The following is a 14,275-nucleotide window of genomic DNA, read 5'->3' on the forward strand; positions in this document are numbered from 1 at the left end:
TAATGGAAAAGATTCAATGTTTTGACTAAAACTTTGTCATTCCTCATTTATTTGATCTTCAATATAATTTTTCAACTATAATTAATTTAATTTTTCAAAAATAATATTTGTAAAATTATAAAATATGTCGTAAAATATATCCTAACTTTATTATTCTTTGGAAAATCTGTCATCTATATCGCTTTGTACTTCGTACTTTATTTTTGAACTATTCTTTTGTAAATATTTAATAAAAAAATGTTTTTTTAATATCCGTACATGCACGGGATATAATCTAGTTGATAAATAATACAAATCTCGTGGCACAATCGTAAAATAATTAAATTTTCAAGTTATTCATTTAAGCTCAAATTTTATTCATTTAACATTAATGTTTATTCATTTATTTTATCCATTTTTATATTTCCTTTTTATATTCCAGTTTAATTACAAAAAATTTTAGGTTATGATACATATGATATTACATAAATCATGCGGAAACAACCATTAACCCAGGAATACATATTATTTACACATAATCATATAGCATAATTTAGATGCATACTCTTTGTTGCGTGCCCTCCCTAGCTGCGCCCGAACCGAGCAAGAACAAGTCTTCAGGACTCCAAGTGTCGTCCCTCCGTAGATAGTCCACAGCACGTCCGGATCCGCCTTAAGATTGACCAACTAGAATCGCCCTTAAGGTACTAGAATTTTCGGCACTTTTGAGCAAGATGTGTGACTGAATTTTTCTCTCAAAAACTCACTTTGAATACTTTGAAACTCGTTATAAATTGTGAACCCAGGCCACATATTTATAGGGGTATGGAAAGGGAATTGGAATCCTATTAGGATACGAATTAATTAAACTTAGAATCCTATTAGAACTCTAATTAATTAATTTATCAAATAGAATTAGGAATTTAATCATTAACCGAACTCTGCACGTTTTAGGAATCGTGCATGAACACAAACTCACACACACACACACGGCAGCCACGATGGGCCGCCCATGCGCGTGCGTGCGAGCAGCAGCCCACGCAGCGAGGCCCACGCAGCCGCGGCCTTGGCGCGCGCTGGGCCTGTCTTGCGGTAGGCCTGGGCGCTGCCTTGGCTGGGCTTGTGGCGCGCGTTTGGCTTGCTGGGCGATGGCCTGGCTTCGAGCTGGGCCCTCGTCCGGCAGGCCTCGTCCGATGCTTATTCGTACGATACGCTTCCGATTAAATTTCCGATTCCGGAATTCATTTCCGATACGAACAATATTTAACATTTTCGATTCCGGAATTAATTTCCGTTTCGAACAAATATTTAATATTTCCGTTTCCGGAATTATTTTCCGATTCCGATAATATTTCCGATTCTGACAATATTTCTGTTTCCGGCAATATTTCCGATTCTGGCAATATTTCCATTTCCGATAATATTTTCCGATACGTACCATGTTTCCGTTTCCGGCAACATCTACGACTTGGATAATATTTATATTTTTTTTTCCGATACGATCCATATTTCCGTTTCCGGCAATATCATCGTTTCCGGAGTATTCATTTCTTGCCTGTGACGATCTCAGCTCCCACTGAAACCAAGATCCGTCGATTCCGAATATTCATAGATGGAGTATTTAATGCCATTAAATACTTGATCCGTTTACGTACTATTTGTGTGACCCTACGGGTTCAGTCAAGAGTAAGCTGTGGATTAATATCATTAATTCCACTTGAACTGAAGCGGCCTCTAGCTAGGCATTCAGCTCACTTGATCTCACTGAATTATTAACTTGTTAATTAATACTGAACCGCATTTATTAGACTTAACATAGAATGCATACTTGGACCAAGGGCATTATTTCCTTCAGTCTCCCACTTGTCCTTAGGGACAAGTGTGCATTTCCTAATTCCTTTGTCGCTCGATGCTTGCTCTTGAACATAAGGTAAGAGCTGTCATCCTTATTATGTCCAGAGGTGTTCCTCGGTTTCAGAGTTCAACTGATCAAATAAACAGATAATCATAGCCTATGATTCATCCGAGCACGGCCATGAATTTCACAGTTTCTAGCTCTCCGAGTGGCCTTGTACAACTTTTAAGCATCTCATCCCGATTTATGGGAGGACAATCCCAATCTTGCGATCTTGAGATTAGACTTCGTTTGATAGGTGATTACCTGAGCGTTGCCTTTATAGCCTCCTTTTACGGTGCGACGGTTGGTCAACGTCAAAGCAACCAGTTCTCAAACAAGTAATCTCAAATCACTCAGGTATTGAGGATTTAGTGTCTAATAATTTAATGAAATTTACTTATGACAGATTTTCATCTCTTACAGTAAAGTGTCATAGGTCTTGTCCGATACTAGTCTTCCCAAAGTAAGTATCTATGCAAATGATTATGACATTGCCATGTCCACATAGTTCAAGAAACAGAACTACTAGTCATCTTGCATTTTAATCGTCTAACGTTTTCTATGCGTCCAATTTTATAGAAAACTCCGACTAGGGACCATTTTCAACCTTTGACATTCAAGTTCACTTGACAGACATTTCTTAGTCACAGGACTGGTCCTGACAGTCTATCTTGAATATTTCGTCAAATTTGAAGGGACTCATCATTTAATACTAAACCAAGATTAAATGGAATATGAAAATACATTTCATATATGATAAATGTTCAACCCCAATGTTTTATAACCATGGGCCTCAAACCCATCTTCTAAAACAATTCATGGAATTCAAAGCTATGCTTGATTTCCAGTGCTACAACGTGAGTGTTGCTTCTCACTTGTTGCATAGGTTTAGTTATCATGCTTTGCCAATCTTAATATCCTTTTCATCGAATGTTCTTCGAGATATGATGATAAGATCTTTTCGAGTTTGTTTATTATGTGATCTAGTCTTTTTTACTTCGATGGTGGTTTTACTCATTTTGCAATGAAGAACCATCAAGTTAGCAGACGTTTTTCTTGCTTCAAGAGTGGTTCTACGCATTTTTCAATGAAGAACCATCAAGCCAGCAGATAGGTGATCTACCCAAGTTCAGTGAAGAACTTTAAACAACCCTGTTTTATTGCTTCTTAGGCAATAATCACTTTTACTTCAACTGTATAGGTTGCTAGTGATGCTTTGTTTGGATTTACCTATCCAAGCAGTTCATAGATATGTGGAAGACTCTCCAACTATATCTTAGAACATAGAAATTATTATTTTAATTTCCCACGCAACAACTCATGGTCTCCAACCCATGTTGCCATTTTCAAAACACGATGCTCTATAGCTCGTCCTTATCAATGGTTAACTCCAAAGGGTCTTGCTTGATCCTTTGCCAGTGTTTATGCGTGTAGCATCAATATTTAGCATATCTTTATTTCCTTGAATCAAGAACTATTCCTATGTACCATTTCAAGTACCATAAGTATTCTTGATCTCAATCTAGTTGATCTTTACTTAGATCAATAGAGATTGGTATATGTTCGTCATGCCTAAAGTCATACGATACGTTTTTGGCGATCCTCATATTATATCATACATGATAAATTCTTTTGCAGAATAATTCCCAATTGAATTCTATTCATGTAACTTTAGCTCATTCAATTTCAGTAGATACTGGATCCAGCTAAATTCTTTGACATAAAATATAGGTGAAGAATCTCACTTAGATCCTTTGATGTTTTAACTTAGTAAATGCTTATACATAGTTCAAACATTCTTTACTTAGATTTATTCACATGGGTCGAATATCTCCAATGGAGTCTTTCGTGTTTGATTTTAGTAAATGCCATTACTTAATCTAAAACATTAATATAAGATCTTTGTAAATAGATCTTAATACCCAGTATGTACTAAGTTTCGCCTTGGTCCATCATTGATGAATAATTTCAAATCTAAGTCATTAGCATTTGAATGTTATTTCACAATAGAGAGATATGTGTGTGATACACATAGGACCAATTAAGTTTTATATACTCCCACTAAACTTCTTATATATCTATAAGAATCATGTACATTTTATGAAACTAAAATACTTATTAGCTTCATTAAAATATAATTCCAATTCCCAATTGCTTGCTTAAATCTGTACTTAGATTTTATAAGCTAGCTTTCCTTTTCAAGCATTTATTTGGATCCACAAATCCTATGACATGCCATGTACATAGTTTATTCCAACATTTGATTGAGGAATACGTTTTGTCATCCAATTGCTATATGTACCAATATGCAATCATTGCTTGAATTATAGACTTGAGCATTACGATTATGCATGAGGTTTCAACACAATTCACACCATGAATTTGCTTGTAACCTTTAGCAACTAATCTCGCTTTGTGTGTGAACACAATTTCATGTTTGATGGTTTTTATCCTTAAAACAAACTTGCAACCAATAGGTGTGAAACTATTCTTGCAAATCAACAAAATTTCAATTTTGTCATCAAAACATTGAGTATGTTTTATGGCCTCTAACCATTTAAAACATTTGAGTCTATATATGGCCTCTAACCATTTTAGGGAATCTGTGTTTCGTCATAGCTTTCTTACAGGTCACAAACTCATTAATCTACATGATAATAGTTTGACTGTAAGTTGTAGGTTTCTTCACTATCTAATAGAAGAATCTCATAGTTTCATTGACCAGAACTCTATGTTTCTTTACTATCTAATAGAGGAATCTCATAGTTCCAGTGATTTGAACTCTATGCCTATTGGGTATAGAACATCAAACGATAGAATATCAATAGCCACTTGAAAGTCCTTTGAATATTCTGTTCTCCTTGAAGCACTTGTAAAGTCTTCTAAGAGATGTCTATTCTTTAAAGCCACTTCTAAAGTCCTTAAAGAATAAGTTCGGATTTTCTGAAGCACTTCGAAAAGCTTCCAGAATGTCCGTTTATGTTTGTTGTTCGCCTCGAAAAACTTTCGAGGTCTATTTTCTCCCACTTGTCATTTTGGAAACGAATCTCCAAAAGGACATTATTTCGAGCAAACAAACATTATGTTCTCAAAATTCGTGGTAGAAACAATACCCTTGTGTCTCATTTAAATAAATCACAATGAAACATATATCTATACTTGGGGCTTTAGTTTGTTGAATAACAAACACTAAGCTCCCACTGAGTTTAGCAACTCTCTAGATATATATTATCGAAAAGATATTCTGAAATTACTTTTCAATAGCTTTGACGAATTTGGTTTAGTTTGGTGGTAGTTGAGCATTTTGTTTTAGAAATTATAGGAAAAGTCTTTATGATTCATCATTAATCGAATCAAGTACTTATTGACTTCGATTATTCCAACTAAGATATGCCATATCTTATGGACCTAGATTGTGAAATTACAACACACAATCATTGATTATCATATTTGGTCTCAAGTAATCATCAACATGATCTAACCTAGATCTTTATGATTTCTTGCCAAGTGGATTTTATACTTCTGAATCTTTGAACTAGCCAAACAGATTCAACTTATATCACATTTGAGTAAATAAACCTATATTCACTCAAATCCATGTGAAATAATAAAGTCATAAAATCTTTCTTTAGCTTTGAACTCTATCGTCTAGGCGTTCTAACAATAGTTCATATCTTTTGTTACTTTCAACAAGTAAGACTAGCTTGTCTTAAGTTGATCTAGAAATCAACCAACTTTCAAAAGTCCATTAAAATAGAGCTTTTGAATGTTAACTTGTTGATATGGTCTAAGCAACAATGCCAAAGATTAGTGGAACTCAAATCAAGGGGTTGATTTGAACCTAGTAAAGATCTTTAAAGAGTTGTTTGTTTTAATCAAGCATATTGACTCAACCTGTAATTGACCATTTCATTCAAATAAACAAACAAACATTGTTTTTGTTTTTCTTGAATGTGAGTCTTTCTGTGTTTGAAGCAGAAATTTAGGTATGCTGATTATGGGACAAAATAGCCATTAAGTTCCAGCCTTTGAAAGGACTTAAAACAAACTAGATGACCCTACAACTAATGTAGCATTGCCATGCTTCATTTCCCACTTGTAGGTCATTAGTGTATCCTAGCTTCCATTGTTTGAGTTATTACCGAAGTAAGAACCTCAAGCGGTATATGATACCAAGGAAGTTTGATTGCTAGGTCACTTCTCTTTAAACATAAACTTATAGGTAGAAACAGAATCGTAAATTCCTTTCATTTGTTCCTCGTTTTCCTATTTCTTGTACCCTTTCTTATAGTTTTAAGAATTGAATTCTTTAGTGTTGACTTTTATACTTTGTTAGACATGTCCAATGTCACCAACAAGGTTCTTTACCATTTTAATTTATGTTGAATATTTTGTTTCAACTAGATGATCTTACCAGAAGCTTCTAAAGTTCTCTAAGTATCGATCTATTCGAATGTCTAGGGACTAGACTCATTCGAGAATTAAATGGACAAAGATATTAGGTTGTTAACCATTGGTAAAGCTGAGCGTTTAAACTCAATGCTTTATGATCTCAAAACTAATTTGTATTTTGAATTCACAAGCACCAATCGGTTTGCCATTCGACTTTGATATTCGAAAACAACCATAAAAGTCGATATAAGAAACGTACATTTTAAATTGCTCACTTTCTCTCATTTCCGTGAATCGTTCTTGGATTCACTACCAATCGAGGAAATTTACTGTTACCTTTCTAAAAGGATTTATTGCAGTGCAAGATATTTAATTATAAACAATAATTAAAACATAATTGAAGCATGCAAAGTCTAAACATTTATCATGAGTAACAACTTGAAAAGCAATCATGCAATTTAAACAAGTTATTAGCATTTTATTCGAATTTATTGTTCCGGCAGGTGTGAATAAAATGATTCCAAGATCCTAAAATCATTGAAGAACTAAGCACAGTTTGTCGACTTAATCCTAAAACATCTTAGGTAAGCAAAAGCCTTTTGCTAATAGTCTAGAAACTATTCTTGGTTGATAGGTACGTCTAAGAACTTATTAGGTAAACCTATCGATTTTGCCACGACATAAAAGGACTCCTTACTTATATCGTTGAGTTTCACCAAAACTAACATGTACTCACAATTATTTGTGTACCTTGCCCCTTTAGGACCAATAAGTAACACCTCGCTGAGCGAAAACTATTACTAGATTGATGTAAAGGATATCCAAGCAAGTGTATATTTTGGCATGGCACCTTATAACTCAATTTTTAAGTTTGGAACTTAAGGCTCTTACTATGTTGGTTAGATTTTAAGTGAACTAAAATCCATAATCATGCAACATAATCAAGCTTTTGATCTCATGCATTTTAAGACATATTTAAAAGCAATAAATAACTTAAAACATGCATAAGATAAATGTGATCTAGTATGGCCCGACTTCATCTTGAAGCTTTAACTTCAAAGTCCGTCTTGAAAATCTGCGTGGGAGGCACCATTTTCTTCAAATAGGATAAGCTATAACTAATTACAACTATTTGATGGTACGCAGACCATATTTGAATTAAAAAATAACTTTGGTACTTTAGACCAATTACATTCAAATTAATGGTACGCAGACCATATTTTCTATCCTATTTGGGCCATACTAGTCACTTCATAACCTGCAAAACAGTACATATACAATATATACCATTCACCCATTCATTATCATGAATGGCCCACATAGCTGGTTAGTAAAACACATTATGCATCACGTAAATATTTGCAGCAATTAATCAAGGGCACCAATAATCTACCAATTATTCAGTCCTTATTAATTCTAATCAAGTTGTTTTAACCTTAAGGATTTGTAGACCTAATCAAGAGTTTATGACTAAAAAGCGCTCCCACTTAAACCAATAAATTCATATGCTTTACTAATTTTAAACATAAAAATGTATTTCTAGTCTAACCGGAAACATACAAATTTAATTAAAATTTAAAGCTCATATAAATCTATAATTGAATCCAAAAAGTTTAATTTAATTTCAGTCGTTATTTAAATTAATTCATGATTTTAATTTTAGTAAAATAATTAGAATAAATAACATTTATTATAATTACAATATTCAAAATTAAAATCCAAGAAAATAATTTAAATTATTAATTTTAAAATTAATTAAAATTACGTGAACTGAAATTTTCAAATTAAACATTCAAAACGATCTAATCGTAACGCAAACACCCTACGCATTGCACGCCCATGGGCCGCACGCATACAGCCATTGTTGGCCATATGCGCGCAGCCCATGCGCTCGTCGCATAGCTGCTGCTCTACCAATCGCAAGCCATCGCACGCTGTGGTGCTTGCTCCGCGCGCGCCAGCGCTCGACGCACGCGAGCCATCACTCGCTGTGCGCGCTCGCCAGCGCACGCTGCGCGCGCTCCATCGCTCGTTGGGCGCGCGACATCGCTCGCTGTGCGCGCGAGCCATCGCTCGCTGGGCGCGCGACATCGCTCGCTGGGCGTGCGACATCGCTCGCTGGGCGCGCGACATCGCTCGCTGTGCACGCGAGCAACGCTGGGCGCAGCGCTCGTGGCACGCGAGCTTGCGCTCGCTGCGCGCGAGGCTGCGCGCTCTTGCGCGAGGCAGTGCGCGTTGTGGCGCAGCTCGCTTGCTGCCCACACGCGACTGCCTTGGCTTGCCTTTCGCCCATGCCCATTTGTTCATAGCTCGTGGCCCACGACACAAGGCAGGGCTGCTGCCTTGTGCTCGTGCACCACGCCCTTGCTCATTGCATTCGTGCCGCACGGGCGACGAGCTCCCTTGCTCGTCGTCGCATGCCCGCACTATACAACACCCCTTAAGGGTAACACGAAGCGTCCATTGCTTTGTGCGTGCAAGTTATATGAACGAATCGCATATAAAAAATTTAAAATTTATATTTAAAATTAATGACAAATTAATAAATAATATTAATTTCATAATTTTAGGGCGAAAAAATCGAAAATTTATTATTCAATTGATTTCCGATTGTTATGGATTCAAGTCTAGGTCATAAAAATTTAAAATTTATCATAAATTTACAATTTTTATGGTGGTTTTTAATCATAGGTTTCTAATTAAATTATAATTAATTATGAAAATCAAATTAATTCTAAATTATTCTAATTTTCAACAAATTAATCATAATTACAAATTAGATTGCATAATTAACAAGGCTAGGCATTCAAACTTGTTAAACATATACAGTAGGTCAATCAAAAATTCAAGATTTATCAACAAGAATCGCAAATATTTAATTTAACATCTTAAATTTACGAAATTTTGCATTCGAAAAACTAAAACCTTCGAAAAGTCATAGTTAAGCTTCGAATTTGAGAATTCTGGGTTCGGCAGAAAAATACTATTTTTGTCAAAATTTTAGAATGCCTTTTACATGCGGAATTGACACAAAAATCACTCGATTTGGATGAGTAACGAAGAAACTGCCGAAAAACTGCGTACGTATAATTAAATAAACGCAATTTGCAATTAATTAACAATTACGAAAATTAATCACCCCTTTTAATTCTTGCAAATTTGTAATATTTAACCATGTTTATGCAAATTAGATTATGAAAATAATAAGGGGCTCGTGATACCACTGTTAGGTTATGATACATATGATATTACATAAATCATGCGGAAACAACCATTAACCCAGGAATACATATTATTTACACATAATCATATAGCATAATTTAGATGCATACTCTTTGTTGCGTGCCCTCCCTAGCTGCGCCCGAACCGAGCAAGAACAAGTCTTCAGGACTCCAAGTGTCGTCCCTCCGTAGATAGTCCACAGCACGTCCGGATCCGCCTTAAGATTGACCAACTAGAATCGCCCTTAAGGTACTAGAATTTTCGGCACTTTTGAGCAAGATGTGTGACTGAATTTTTCTCTCAAAAACTCACTTTGAATACTTTGAAACTCGTTATAAATTGTGAACCCAGGCCACATATTTATAGGGGTATGGAAAGGGAATTGGAATCCTATTAGGATACGAATTAATTAAACTTAGAATCCTATTAGAACTTTAATTAATTAATTTATCAAATAGAATTAGGAATTTAATCATTAACCGAACTCTGCACGTTTTAGGAATCGTGCATGAACACAAACTCACACACACACACACGGCAGCCACGATGGGCCGCCCATGCGCGTGCGTGCGAGCAGCAGCCCACGCAGCGAGGCCCACGCAGCCGCGGCCTTGGCGCGCGCTGGGCCTGCCTTGCGGTAGGCCTGGGCGCTGCCTTGGCTGGGCTTGTGGCGCGCGTTTGGCTTGCTGGGCGATGGCCTGGCTTCGAGCTGGGCCCTCGTCCGGCAGGCCTCGTCCGATGCTTATTCGTACGATACGCTTCCGATTAAATTTCCGATTCCGGAATTCATTTCCGATACGAACAATATTTAACATTTTCGATTCCGGAATTAATTTCCGTTTCGAACAAATATTTAATATTTCCGTTTCCGGAATTATTTTCCGATTCCGATAATATTTCCGATTCTGACAATATTTCTGTTTCCGGCAATATTTCCGATTCTGGCAATATTTCCATTTCCGATAATATTTTCCGATACGTACCATGTTTCCGTTTCCGGCAACATCTACGACTTGGACAATATTTATATTTCCGATACTATCCATATTTCCGTTTCCGGCAATATCATCGTTTCCGGAGTATTCATTTCTTGCCTGTGACGATCTCAGCTCCCACTGAAACCAAGATCCGTCGATTCCGAATATTCATAGATGGAGTATTTAATGCCATTAAATACTTGATCCGTTTACGTACTATTTGTGTGACCCTACGGGTTCAGTCAAGAGTAAGCTGTGGATTAATATCATTAATTCCACTTGAACTGAAGCGGCCTCTAGCTAGGCATTCAGCTCACTTGATCTCACTGAATTATTAACTTGTTAATTAATACTGAACCGCATTTATTAGACTTAACATAGAATGCATACTTGGACCAAGGGCATTATTTCCTTCAAAAATATCCTGTTCTTTGCGAGTTAACCCCATGAGTGGGGTTCAAGTTTTACAAAAAATCACCAATTGGGACCTCACTTTTTTTTGGTCAATAATTGGGACCTCGTCTTACTTTTTTAGCCAAAGTTAACTATGGTGGTCAAAAAATGTTAAGTCCTTGGGTTAAGAAATAAGAAATATAATTATATCATTTTATTTTTGCAAAAATACAAAACTAATTTAATTAATTAATTGTTATTCTTACACCTCCAATATCCCCCTCTTGAAAAAACATCATCGGAAACTACCACATCAATTTCTATTTTCTTTATTAATGAAGTTCGTCCATATAGTTCACAGTTCAACGATAAATTGATAAAAAAATGTTAAGTAACTAATTTCTAATATTTACATAATTTTACTTCGAAACCAACAAAACCAAAATGTTCCCTTGAATGTGTTAACATAGAGCTATAAAATGGGCCATGTCAAGGGCGGCTCGGGCCCAAACTTAATGAAATTGGTCTGTTCAGGTCATAAACAAGTCATATTTAGTCAGTTCAAGTGACCTATTTAGCATAGCCCAACCCGTTTCGACCCATGTTTTTTTAAAAGAAAATGAGTATACGAGTCACATCCTAAAAATACTTCGTGGTCCGTATCAATCTATCATACAGAACCCCTTTTAAAGGCATCTTTATTTGAAACAATGGTCGAACCTCATTTTACTTTCAATCAACTTATAAAGTATGCAAAAAATTTGCTCTCCTTAGGTGATTAAGGTATAAACATCACGAAGTAAACATAAAAAATAAAAAAATAAAAAAAATCAAGCCATAACAAAACGATCAAAATCAACACAAAAACAATAAAATTTAGCAGCATTAATATCATACAAAATCACAAAATTAACCAATTCAATCATTAATCTCACAAAAAATCACAATTTTTTTTTTGAGGGGAACAAAAAATCACAAAATTAACAAGTACCCATAAAACTCAAATCTAAAGACGAACAAAATAAACCCAATAAAACCCCTAAAAAAATTGGCAAATAATACTACTTATTAAGTCATAACCCCTCCGTCCCAAAATTATAGTCCTGTTTGACTAAAAACACGGATTTTAAGAAAAGTGGAATTAAGTGGGTGGGAAATTGAAATATAGTACATTGATGATGAAAAAGTAGAATATAGTACATGTAAAAAGAATAAAGTACATGGGGAAGAGAAAATATGACATGTTAAAAGGAATAAAGTACATTTTCTTTTTGTTTTGTGGTCCCAAATGAGGGTAACATGAGAATATTTTTGTGTTCAAATAAGAAAATAAGACTATAATTATGGGACGCCCGATTTAGAATACAGGACTATAATTTTGGGACGGAGGGAGTAACTCTTATAATTTATTTTTGAGTTATTTTATTAGTTTGAATAGTCAACCTTGAGTTAAAGGTGAGTTAAACTACCATAAATCTAACCTTAGGTCCCAATTATTGACCAAAAAAAATATAGGTCCCAATTGGGAGGGCGGCGAGACCAATATCTGATATGTATTTCAAGATACATATCACCTCACTAAACGACAAAATAGAGATAAGAAAAATATTAAAACCGGTGCCATTTTTCAAAAACAGATGCCATTTTTCAAAAACATATGTCATTTTGGAAAAATGGATGCCATTTTTCAAAAATCGATGCCGTTTTTCAAAAACGGATGCTATTTTCAAAAATAATAATAATTTTGTGCTTTAGCGTTTGTCTTTAGCCTATTTTGTCGTTTAGTGGAGTAATATGTATCTTAAAATTAAGGCTGGAAAAAGCTGACCCGACCTGATAACCCGACCCGAACCCGACCTGAAAATAGTGGATTTGGGTTGAGATTTTCAACCTGATAAATTAAATGGGCCGACACGAACCCGACCTGATATTAAATGGGTTAGGTTAATGTTGAAATTCTCAACCCGAAAATGACCTGTGTAACCCGAATAATTAAATGGGTTAATTTCAGGTCGGTTAACCCGAACTGATAACCTGAATTAATAAAGAAAGGGGAAGTTTGGGGCTATTTTGTTCAAAGCCCAAATACTTTGACCAAGGTAAATACTAAATATGGAGTAGCCATGTTCTAACCCTAACCTAAGTTTTTAACCTTTTTGGTTTTTCTCATCAGCCACCACCTCCTCTCTCTCCATTTCCTCTTTGTGTCAAATTTTTATGGTGGCTCATCTTCTCAGATCTAACTCTCTCTCTGAGTTTTTTCTTCATGCTCTGCCCGCAAAAATTGAAGGTAATTTTTTGATTTTAATTCAAAAACAATTTATGTATTTATATTTATCATATTATTTCAAATTTCTGCTCATTGCATTATATGTTGATTTTAGATGATTTCTTGGAGCTTTATGTTGAACTTAAGAGTAATTTTCGAGATTTTTACATGTGCTTCACATTTCTTTCAAATTTTGTTGTTTATTTCCCCAAATTTTACACTTAACCTTTGAATTATTGTTCATCTCAGTGTCTTGAATTGCTAAAGGCCAAAAGGAATTCTCAACTTCAAAGAGTGCATCATCGAAGATTTGAAGGCGGATACTAATATTCAAAATAGGAGTTCAAATGTTCCACTATTATAAATTGTTGTACTACAATACTATTGTGATTTGATCGAAATTTGTTGTTGGAAATAGTACTTTGATTTGATTATTTGTTACAGTTTTCCTAGTTTGTTAATGTGGTTTTGTTCTACTGTTGGGCTATTGTTGCGACTAATTTAGTCCAAAATAGGGTTTAAACAATTTGATTACTCCGTATCAACAAAGAGGGGAAACAAGTTGATAATTTTGAAAGAGATGAAAAATGATAAATAGATAAAGTCAGGTTAAACGAGTTGGGTTCAGGTTGACCCGTTTATGAGCAGATCAGGTCAGGGTTGAGATTTTCAACCTGATTAATTAAACAGATCAGGTTCAGGTCAGGGGTTCCTGACCCGTTTATATAACAGGTCGACCCGACCTGATTGTCACCCCTACTTAAAATACATATCAGATATTGATTTTTACTTGTCATTTTAGGGAGTGGGGGGTGGGGGTGGGGTGTAGATATATTATTTAATTAGATGGTGGGGTTGATAAGTTACTAAAAATGGCAAGTGTATCTCTTAAATAAATACGGCCGGAAAAGGCAAGTGTATCCCTTAAATAAATACAGAGGGAGTACTTAAGAATAGTGCAAAGAACAGAGTTAAGCCCATTATTGGGGTTTAAGTTTTGCAATAAATCACCAATTGGGGAGGAAGTTTAAATAAATACGGCCGGAAAAGGCAAGTGTATCCCTTAAATAAATACACTTGCTATTTTTAGTAACTTATCAACCCCACCATCTAATTAAATAATATATCTACACCCCATCCCCCACT

This window comes from Spinacia oleracea, chromosome 1 (genome assembly GCF_020520425.1).
Source record: "Spinacia oleracea cultivar Varoflay chromosome 1, BTI_SOV_V1, whole genome shotgun sequence".
NCBI lineage: Eukaryota > Viridiplantae > Streptophyta > Magnoliopsida > Caryophyllales > Amaranthaceae > Spinacia > Spinacia oleracea.